Raw genomic sequence first — 11,917 nt, 5'->3', positions numbered from 1 at the left:
AAATATGAGGGACTTAATGATGAAGAACTGAATATATTCCTGCATAGAAAAATGACACTGATAATACTCATGAGAAACTTTTCATTTAATAGAGCAGATAGAAGGAGCTTTTATAGATGAAGCACAGGAGAGAGCTGAATTTGAAGATATAATATATTGTAAAAATGGAGTCAATGTCTAAAAGGGAAATGCACTGGGAGTAAGAGAAAGGAGAGGTGGAATAGGCTAAGATATTTCGTATAAAAGATATATATATATATATATATATATAATTGTAATATATATATTACAATGAGCTTTTGCAATGATATGGAAGGGGGAAGGTGAGGGGGAATGAAGGAACCTTCACTCTAATCAGAAATGGCTCAGAGAAGAAACAGCATACACACTCAATAGGGTATAGACAATTAGAGTAAAAAGGAGAGAAGGGGGGAAAGGGGGAAACAGGGGGATGTGGGTGATAGAGGAGAGGGTCAATCATAGGAGAGAATAGTCAGATATAACACATTTTCTTTTTTACTTTTTGCAAGGGGCTAGGACTGGGTGACTTGTCTGGGAAAACAGGGCCAGGTGGTTGCTGGGTCTCAGGGGTGGTATGTGGGCTGGGGGCCTCTTGGCCCCAGGGCTGGGCCGGTGATCAGTCTGCTGCACCACTCAGCTACCCTACAGCACATTTTAGAAGAGGGGCAGAGTGAAAGGGGAGAGAAAATATATGGTAGTGGGGAGGAATGGATAGAGGGGATTGCAATCAGCAACAATAACAGTGGGAAAATATGGAAGTAACTTTTATGATGGACTTATCATAAAGACTGTGATCCACCTGAGACAGAGCTGATGGTATCACAACACAGACTGAAACATATTTTTTTCCTCTTTCCTTTACTTTATTTCTCATGAGGGTCTATATTTTTTGGGAAGAGGGGGTATTATGTTTACTCTTAAACAAGAACATTTTAGTAATGCATAAAAAAATCACTTGTACAAAAATATTCCTAGCAGCTCTGTTTGTGGTGGCAAAGAGTTGGAAATTAAGTAAATGTCCTTTATTTGGGGAATGGCTTAACAAAATGTGATATATGTATGCGATGGAACACTATTATTCTATTAGAAGCCAGGAGGGATGGGAACTCAGGGAAGCCTGGAAAGATTTGCATGGATTGATGCTGAACAAGATGAGCAGAATCAGAGGAACATGGTTCACCCTAGTAGCAACATGGGGGTGTGACCAACCTTGATGGACTCACTCATTCCATTAGTGCAACAATCAGGCACAATACTTTATTTTTCTTCCTTAAGTATATGATCTCTCTCTCATCACATTCAACTTAGATCAATGTATACCGTAGAAACAATGTAAAGACTAACAGACTGCCTTCTGTGGGGGCTGGGGGTGGGGAGGGAAGCAAGATTAGGGGGGAAAATTGTAAAAAATTCAAAATAATAAATGAATGAATGAATGAATGAATGAATAGATAGCTAAATAAATAAATAATTGTGAGGTGCTTAGTATAGAGTAGGCACTCTATTATGACAGTACCCACCTCATGGGTCTGTTGAGAGGATTAAATGAAGTAATATTTGTAAAGCACTTTATCACAGTGCCAGGTACACAGACAGGCACTTAATAAATATTTCTCTGTTACTCTCCCTTCCTTTCGTTCTTCTTTCCTTCATTTCTTCCTTCCTTCCTTCTTTTTCCTGTTCCCACATTTTGATCTCTCATATGATGACTAGCATTGGCACTAGAATTACCAACAAACTGCCAGTAAAACAATCAACCTTGAGGGTGATTGTACCTAGCTTCTTTGGCCCTGCCATGGCTCTCTGGTGTCTAGCAATGCCTTCTTCAGGCTCTATACAAATTCTTCTGTCCCCCCAGCACTATTCCCTTTATTTACCGATGAATATCTTTTTTTTTTTTTTTTTTTTTTTGCAAAACAATGGGGTTAAGTAGCAAGCCACACAGCTAGGTAATTATTAAGTGTCTGAGGTTGGATTTGAACTCAGGTACTCCTGACTCCAGGGCCAGTGCTCTATCCACCGCGCCACCTAGCTGCACTGATGAATATCTTCAAAGACCAAAGTCAATCCTAGAAAAACATTCCTTCTCAGAAGGACTATAATGGTAATCAGGAATCTCTCTCACCCATGAGAATAATTCTTCTTTTAAATTTTTTTATTTGTTTTTAAGGGTTTTGCAAGGCAAACGGGGTTAAGTGGCTAGCCCAAGGCCACACAGCTAGGTAATTATTAAGTGTCTGAGACCAGATTTGAACCCAGGTATTCCTGACTCCAGGGCTGGTACTTTATCCACTGTGCCACCTAGCTGCCCCCACATGGGAATAATTCTAATCTCTCTCTTTCTCTATTTTCCCTCTCCCCACCTCTAGACCCCACCCTTTTTCTTTTTTCCCCTCCTCTCTCTCACACACCCTGGATGAATACTCTGTGTTAAAGACAGAACAATGACTTTCTTTCCAGAACTGTCCTATGGTTATATCTTGGAATGTCATCCTGTCTGCCCCAGACCACTCTGCCTAAACATCCTTAAAACACCTTAACTGCCAAAACACCTTAACTGTCATTTTAAAATAACTTGTAAATTAATCTACTCTCTCTCTCTCTCTCTTCTGATGTAACTCAGTTCTACCTCTGGTCTAACTCAATTATAATAATTCTTTCTGATGTCAAAATTCACAAACTTCTTTTATTAAAGTTCTTCCTTAGCAGCATTATGTTCCTCCCCCATCATTTTTACAATCCCTGCTTCCTGACCACTGTTCAAGAGGCCTTCAAACTCCTTCTTTCTCTCTTTCCTAACCCCTAAGAAAGAGAGACCCCCCCCCAAGGGAAACAAAATATCTCAGAATCCATCTCCAGATAGTTAGGATCAAGACTACAGGGGCACTAAGGAAGAAAGAACAATTCCATTTGTGGCTCTTAAGCCTCAACAGTTTAATTTCCCAGCAAGTCCCATCAGAAATGAGATCAAGCAGACCCTACATGGTCATTTTACATTTAATAAATGATTTATTTGTTTGTTCTTCATTACTGAGGGCAATAGGGACCTCAGGAACTTGCTAAGGGTTCATTCATTCATAAACATTTTCTGAGTATCTACTGTGTCAGGTGCTCTAAATACAGTATCCCATAGTAGGCCTTTAATAAAAACATATTGAATTGTAAAGTCAAACAACTGTGAATAACTTCATAATGCTAACTATTGCAATGACTAACCATGATTCTGGAAGACTAATAATAAAACATATATATTCATCAACTCCCAAGACATGTTGGACTCAAGCTGCAGATGGAGATAGACATTTTTAAGATTGAGTAATTAAGACTTTGTTTTGTTAATTATGCATATTTGTTAAAAAAAAGAGTTTTTTTCTTTCTTTTTTTAAAATGTGGGTAGAGAAAAATTCTTGTTAATTAAAAAGGAAAATTAAAAAAATACACATCAAATGGATGATCTTTTAAGCTGTGAGGGTAAAGGGAGAGGATGATTTAGTTCTTCCCCTTAGTAATGGTAGAGTCTATATGGCAAGAGTGGGCTCACACAGGAGGAGTTAAATAACCATAAAAGGAAAAGATTAGTTGAGATTGAAGTAGTCAAGGGAAAGCTTTAGGCACTTAAACTGGCCCTTGTTGGGTAGGTAGGATTTGGTGAGTCAGAGAGAAGAGGAAAAGATATTTAGGGCAGGGAAAGGAAAATGGCAACAAAGGCAGAAGCAGAAATGTTTTAGACTGTGACCTTAGGCAAGTCACTTATCCTCAAATACCTTACCCCCCCCAAAAAAAAATTCATGTAGGTCTAGTTGAAAGGACAGTGAGGAGGCTAACCTGCCTATAGGAGGGAGTTTGTGCTAGGAAAAGAAGGAGATGGCCTTGGAAAGGAGGTTAGGTGCAGTATATAGAGGGCCTTTAGCTAACTATAGGAAATAGGATTACCATTGTAGATTCTTAGAAAGGAAAGTAACCATTCATAATTTTAAAAATTCTCTTTAATACCAATCTCTCCACAGTGAGCAGGAACAGAGAAATTATAGAGCAAAAAAGACCACTTAGGAAACTAATGGAATAACCACCAGGAAGTGATGGTGACCTGAGCCAGAGGGATGTCCATTAGAATGGAATGTCTCATATAATCTCAGTATTTCTGCAAGACCATCTAGGCCAATCAGGACCTGAATTAAGATCCCCTCTGCTATGTCTATAACAAGTGATCATCCAGCCTAGGCTGGAAGATGAAACTGTAAGGAAGAACCCATTGCCTATCCAGACAGCTCCTTCCACTTTCAAATGCTGCTAATTATAGGAAATTTTCCCTAATAACAAAATTAAATTGATCTCTCTGAAATTTTTGCCCAATATTTCTATTTCTCCTCTCTGAAGCTAAAGGAAGCAAGGCAATTCCTTCTTGAACATGATTACTGTTGAAAAACTTGAAGACAACTATCAGGTCCCTTCTTAAGTCAAGTCAAGTACTAGGTACTGTCTTAAGTACTAAGTCTACAAAGAAACGTCAAAAAAAAAACCCCACCAAAAAACAATTTCTGCCCTTAGGTGCTCATAGTCTAACAGGGAGGCAACATGCAAATGAATAGGTAGGAACAAAATATTGACAAGACAAATTGCAGATAATCTTAGAGGGAAGGAACTTCCGTTAAGGGGGATTAGAAAAAGCTTCTTTTAGAAGGTGAGATTTTTGTCTGACCTGAAGGAAGCCAGGAGACAAAAATGAAGGGGGAAAGAATTCCAGGCATTGGGGGGATAGGCAATGTAAATTCTTGGGTTCAGGAGATCCAGTGTGTTGTGCAATAGCAAGGAAACCAGTGTCACTGAATTGTAGAATAAATGGAAAGTTGTAAGGTATAAGAAACCAGGAAAGATAGGAGGAAGTAACAGGGAATTACTGGAATTTATTGAATGAGGGTTAGGGAAGGTCACATCTTTGCTTTGGGAAGATCAGTTTGATGGATGGGTAGAGAATGGACTAGAGTAGAAAAAGACAAGGAAAGGAGATCAACCAGCAATCTAGAAGTGAGGTGATAAGTGAGGTATATGAGGGTGGTAGCAGTATCAAAGGAAAGAAGGGGACTTGAGAGAGAGATGTTATGAAGGAAGAAACAATAGAACTTGGTAATAAATTGTGGCGTGAGAGAGAGAGTGAGGAATCAAGGATGACACCTAGGATGTCAATCTGGGGAACTGCCCCTTAGAGTAATAAAGAAGTTAGGAAGAGGGAGTGGTTAAGGGTAGAAATAAAGACAATGAGTTCAGTTTGGAACATGTTGAGTTTAAGCTGTCTATAGCATACTCAGTTCAAGATGTCCAAGAGGCAGGGAGAGGATACAAGACTAGAGGTCAGGTAAGAGATTAGGGCAGAATTAGTAGATGTGTGAATCATCTGCATAGAGCTAATAGTTGAATCCATAGGAATTGATGAGTTCATTAAGTATAATATACAGGAGAAAGATGACAGAAATTTGGAAATCACCCACAGTTAAAGAGTGAAAGCTGGATGAAGATGCAGCAAATGGGACTGAAATCTTTTCTTTCCCATGCTAAACATGCACAATTCCCTCAATAGATCTCCCTATGACTTGGGCTTGAGGCCCAGAACTGAAGCCCAGGAAATTGAGACCCAAAACAATGAAAAAGTTTTCTAGGCTCCTTCAATTGAATAAAAAAGATACTGAATGAGGCCCTAGGGGTACAGAGATGAACAGTAGCTGCCCTCAGGGAATCTATAACATTAGATGCTTCAGACTTATTCCTTAACAATTTTGGACAGATAAAATAGCTAGCCTCTAGCCAATCACACCAAACTTCAGTATTTTCTTCTATATTTTCAGAAATGAAGGATGAAGGAGAATTTATTAAGAGTTTACTATGGGGGCAGCTAGGTGGTACAGTGGACAGCACACTGGCCCTGGAGTCAGGAGTACCTGAGTTCAAATCCGGCCTCAGACACTTAATAATTACCTAGCTGTGTGGTCTTGGGCAAGCCACTTAACCCCATTGCCTAGCAAAAACCAAAAAAAAAAAAAAAAAAGTTTACTATGTGCCTCTCCCACTCCTTCCTTCCTTTGTCAAGTTACAGGAGAAATTAAATCCAGAAACCTCCACAAACTGCTTCTTTGAACTACTGGGTAAATAAATACAAATAGCCCTGCTATACAATCTAGGAAACTTGAATTCTAATTCTAATAGGAGAAAGCAATGAGATCCAATGGTCCTCATGGTACAGAAGTAAGGCAGATAGAGACGAACATTCTCTCTTGTTGGTTCACTAACAAAACCATATTAATTTCTGATGTAGAACCATTTGATGGTGTAAAGGACTTTGGATTTTTTAGTAACTATGAATCCTCAGAAGCTTTCCCTGCCCCAATGGGAAGCTACAGAGCTCCTTTCTCACTCAATTTATCAGCTCCAGGGCCATGAGAGGCTTGGAGTGGGGGAAATGGGAAGGGAGCAGAATAGAGACCCCAGGACCCCCTCCTATTTCCTCAACTACCATAATTTCAATTCAACAGGTTTCCAACTCACAAGCAGGTTGGGAAGGAAGGAGCCCATAGGCTCTTGGAAAAGGCCCCCATCTCATTCTTGCCATCCCAATTGGAAGGGTTAACTCTGGGGTGACTTGTCCTAGGTCCTTGTTGACCAGTGTAGTTAACTCCATGGGATGGGAGAACAAAACCAAAGGGGTGGGGGATAGGCAGTAAGGTGGGGGAAGTTGAGAATTTCCTCTAGTATTCCCTTCTTAGAGTCCTCAGTCTGGTTGACACCCAATCATTCCTTCTTTCTTGCCTGTTCACTGGGACTCTTAATCTCTTGTCTTGCTGTCCTCCTTTGAAGTACCTTAGTTACTATAGAAACCCTGAGGGCATGGAAGAAAGCAGTTTGAGGAGGTTTCTGGACATCTAGACCAGTCATTCAACCATCATCATAATAGACATTTAATTTGTCCTACAACTTGGAAAAGGAAGGAGGGAATGGGATAGGTAGGTATATCCCTCATCCCTGGATGAAGGGTATGCTGAGAAACCAGTTCCAAAAAAACCACAACAACCAATCAAGATTTCCCCCAATCCCAACTCTTCAAAAAGTTTGAACTCCCTTGCCTGAATATAACAGCCTTGCCCACTGTTCCTGAATGCAGAATTCTCCTCAGACCAAGCAACTCTAGAGCTTGCCTTTGGCCTACTCTCAGGGATAGAGGAGAAAAGAGACAGATTCTCTTTGCAGCTCAGCAGAAGGGAGACCAAAGACAAGAGTCTTTGGAATTAAAAAAAAAACCCAATGGTTTTGGAGGATGAAGATTTCCTGACCTTTGAGGACAGAACTAAAAAGTAGGAGCTTAGAAATGTAAGGATCATGGATTTAGATCTGGAAAGGATTTCTAGTTCAATCTACTCATTTTGCACAAATTGTTAAATGACTTGCCCAAGATCATGCATGTAGTGTCAGGGGAAGAACTTGAACTCAGATTCTGCAGAGTGAATGTTCTTTCCACTGTACTAGAATTGCGTTCAGAGTCAGCTCTTTCCTCCAGGGGATCAGAAATACCTCACCTTGCTGTTTTCACATTAGGATTCAATGCAAGTGAATAAACTTAGGCCTGGGGAACATGGAGATTTAGAAAAAAAAACCTAGTCTCTGTGCCTAAGGAATTTCCATTCTACTTGGAAATGAGAGTCAGGTTTCAGTCCCTTTACATAGTAGAGATTCCTGGTGTCTTTGGCCCAAGAGAAGAAGGTTAGAGACCACCTCTGGAAGGGCTGAAGAAATCAGCAACAGGGAACAAAGGGCTGGGGAAGAGAAAGAAAGAATTTCTTCCATAATAGATAGGAAAAGTCCAGAACTTTGCAAAATGGTCTCATTTTCTCTTCTAATTAAAGTCCTAAGGCTATTTTGGGGATGGACAAGGAGTTCAGACACTATTTCTTCCTACTCCAAAATGCATACACACTATGCTTAGATCAAAAGGAACACACTAGCAAAGTCCAAACTTTTCCAGTTTCCGCTGCAGTCTGTACCTGAAACAAGGCTGACATTAACCCAGTCTCTAATAACAGCATGGGTTTCCTTTGCCAATTTTAGGAGCACCCCCAGCAACTGTTAGGTGTGATTCCTTGTATACATTGTCATATCCATCCAGGTGGGACAGGAAAGTATTTCTTATGATGAACATACATACTAAATAAGAACAAAATATATTCAAAGTATTGGGGATTGGTAACACCAGCAGCTGGGGAAAGGCTTCATGTTTGTAGAAGGTAGCATTTGAGCTGGTTTTGAAAAAGGTGAAGTATTCTAAGAGTTGGTGTTGAGGAGGGAATCTCATTGCATTCCAGGAATGAAGGACAGACAGTGAAAAATCAAAGCTGTGGAAGATACAGTAGCATGTGTGAAGAAGAGCAAGAAGACAGAACCTAACTGTTATTGTAACTAATTTAGAGTGTATGAAGGAGAGTAATAGGTAATGAGTTAAATTGGAGCTAGTCTATAAAGCGCTTAGAAGAGTTTAAATCTGACCATAAAGGTGATAGGGAGCCATTGGAGATTACTGAGTAAGGGAACAACATGATCAGACTTATACGTTAGGAAAATTGTTTTAGTAGCTGTGTGGAGGATATCTCGGAGAAAGGAGAGATTTAGGGGCAGCTAGGTGGTGCAGTGGAGAGAGCACCAACCCTGGAATCAGGAGGACCTGAGTTCACATCCATCCTCAGACACTTAATCTAGCTGTGTGACCTTGGGCAAGTCACTTAACCCCATTGCCTTGTAAACCCCCCCCCCCAAAAAAAAGAATAACATCACAAATATCTAAGACTTCAAGGTCTGCAAAGTATGTTACAGAGAAAGGAGAGATTTGAGTCATGGAGAACAACTAGGAAGTCATTGTAATAATATTCCAATTAAGAGATGGTAGGGACACGAACTAGAGTGAATCAAGAGAAGGAAAGGGAAATAAATGATGATATAGATGTAGAAATGACAAGACTTGGCAACTATGATTGGTTATGCTGGATGAAGAAAAATAAGGAGCCAAGGAGAAGGCTGAGGTTATGAATAAGAGTGACCGGAAAGAGAGTGGTACTCTTTCCCCCCCCTGCTCTCAAGGAACTCAAGTCTAATTGGGAAAGAGCCTAGAGTAGAAGAATTCAGCTGCAGGACAGCTGGAAATTCCCATGAGCCTTTAGAATGCAAGAGTACTTGATTCTCCATAATATACCATCATAATAGGAGGGGGAAATGGATTTGAGGATCAGAATGAAGAGAGGATTTAGAGTCCCTTTTTTCCCAGGGTAGAGATGGGAGTTCAGTATCTGCCTTTGGAAGGAAAAAAAGGAAGGGGACATTGGCAAAGATGGTTGGAGGTCAGCTTTGGGAGTGGAAGGGAAAATACCATTTTTTTCTGGCACCCATTCTATATAAAGCTTTCTAGGCCCCTTACTATGGGGTCTGTGGCATCCTAGGGGAGGATAGGGGAGGGAAGTGACCTTCATATAAGTTCCAACTGAAGCCATTAAGAAGCCACCATAGGTTTTGGGAAAGTAGATTGAGAATTTTTTTAAACCCCTTACATTTCCCAAAATGTCTCTTCCTTTCCCCCTCCTGGAGAGTTACCCCAGTCTCTTTTAATTGTAGTGTAATGCTCTTGGCAGGAAATAACAGAGTATAGAAGAGGTGTAGGTTTGAGGGGAAAAAGAATGAATTATATTTTGGACATGTGTTTGAGAAGCCTGTGAGACATTCAGTTTGAAATATCCAACTGGAACTCAGGAGAAAGACTAGAGCTGGATATATAAACATTTGCAGAGATGATAATTGAATCCATGAAAACTGATGGGGTCATCAAATGAATGGATAGAGAAAATAAGTCTTGGGGTACACTTGCAGTTAGGGAGTGTGATATAAATTATGAGTCAGCAAAGGAGACTGAGAAGGAAGTAGACAGGTAGGAGGAGGAGAAAGGGAAAGAGAGAGACAGAGAGATAGAAACAGAAAAGTGAAGGTAGAGAGATAGACAGAGACCGAGATAGAAAGAGAGATGAAACAGAGTAGCATTATGAAGTCCCAGGGAGAAAGAAGGATCCAGGAGAAGAGAATCATCAAAAGTATCAAATGTTACAGAGGCTGAGGACTGAGACAAAGGTACAGAGAAGAGACAGAGAAAATGGGGTGATGGGGTAGGTTGAGTGGACTGGCCAGGGCACCCAACTGGCTTGTTTATCTTTGAATTGTTGCCGCTGCAGAATCCTGGCTAATGGGGTTTTACAGCCACTCAAGCTACAACTGGCGAGGAATCAATCATTACCAGCACTTAGCAGCTGGATAGTTAACAGCCTGAACTGAAGCCAAACTGGTTGTTAACTGTGATAACAACTGATTTCAAGGGGTTATTGCTGGGCCCAATATGCTCAGCCCATTTATTTCTGGTGAACCAAGCAGGGAGCTGATGTTAAACCCAGGAAAGGGAGGAGGTGCTTGAGCCCTGGGCCAAAGGTCCTGGTCCTCTCTCTTCAGGTGCCAGAGTTGGGTTGCTCAGGGGCAAAGAATGAACCAGGGGAGGAAGAGGAAGGACCTGGAACCTAGCAACTCAAGGCAGGCTCCCTCCTTCCGGTGATGAGGCAGAGACTTCTCTTCCTAATCTTCTTCCTTCAGTGAATATATTCCCAAATTGTTGCTACTGCTGTTGGTCCAACTGGGCAAAACCAGTAGTCCTTGTAAGTGGGGTCTCCCTCAACTCTTCTCATTGGGAAGAAGTTGGTGTGCTGCCTGTGGATGTAGAAGTCAGAAGGCAGCCTAGTGCCCCTTCCACTGGGCTGGAACTGAAGGAGAGCCCAGGGTGCCTATGGACTCCTTCCAGAGGCAGGCTGTTAACTTGAGAGACCTAAGAAACTCAAAGCAAAAAGGGGACTGGTGCCTGAAGGAGAACCCTTTCCAGGCTTTCTCTGGCCTAAGGGGGAAGGAAGTGGGCTGGCCTGACCTGGCCTGGTCTAAGATACTGCTCCCTGCTATGACCAAAAGTTAAACCACGATGGGAGTGGGAATTTCTGTGGAGTCCCCTTCCCCCAAGGACCAGGGCTTTGGTCTTCACCCTCTTTTAGTTCCTGCAACTAGTGGTTCTCTAGGTACTGACTGTCCAGCCCAGGATCATGACCTAAGGAGCTCACATTCCTTTTCCCCTACAAGCTATTGCCCCCACCTCAACCCCGCCCCCACCCTTAGGCCTCCCCCAGGAATTACTCTCTCCAACAGATGAATGTGGGTCATTATGGGCTGGGGGCTGGCCCAGTGGCGGGGCCGGCGGGCAGGGCAGATGAAAGCATTTCCTGGACTTTTCCTTCATTTACATGGCATCAGAAGCTGCTCAGAAGGTGTGACTTTTCCCACAGTGAGACCCCCAGCTCCATGCACAATAAAGCCAGGCTGCTCACCCAGAATTAATTAAAGGGGGAGGGGGAGAAGGGAGAAGGGGAACAGCAGGGGAGGGGCTTAGGAATGGGATGGGGGGGGGTGAAGCTTAAAAGAAAAATGTTTAAACTATTTAGGTCCCCTCTTCCCTCATTTCTTTTCTGCCCTCCATCTCAGAGAGCCTACTAGAAGGAATATCTGTATCTCTAGCCATAGCCCCCTAGACAGAGAGTGATGCAATATGACTAGCTCTTCAGCCTTACCCTAGTCTCCCAGTCCTGCTCTGACTCCAAACCTTCCTCCCTTTCTAGGAATTCTATTTAACATTATGGAAGCAATGGGAGCTGGAGATGCCTGGGCAAGACAAGGATGCTATAGAAGTAAAGCTTTAAAGGAAAGGCCAGTATGTGGTGTGGATTCACCCCTAGGATGGATTTTTAAGATGTGCTGGTTAAGCAGGGATAGTAAGTGTTTCCCAAGTACC

This window comes from Macrotis lagotis, chromosome 4, assembly GCF_037893015.1.
Source record: "Macrotis lagotis isolate mMagLag1 chromosome 4, bilby.v1.9.chrom.fasta, whole genome shotgun sequence".
Classification (NCBI taxonomy): Eukaryota; Metazoa; Chordata; class Mammalia; order Peramelemorphia; family Peramelidae; genus Macrotis; species Macrotis lagotis.
Note: the sequence above shows the minus strand (reverse complement) of the source record.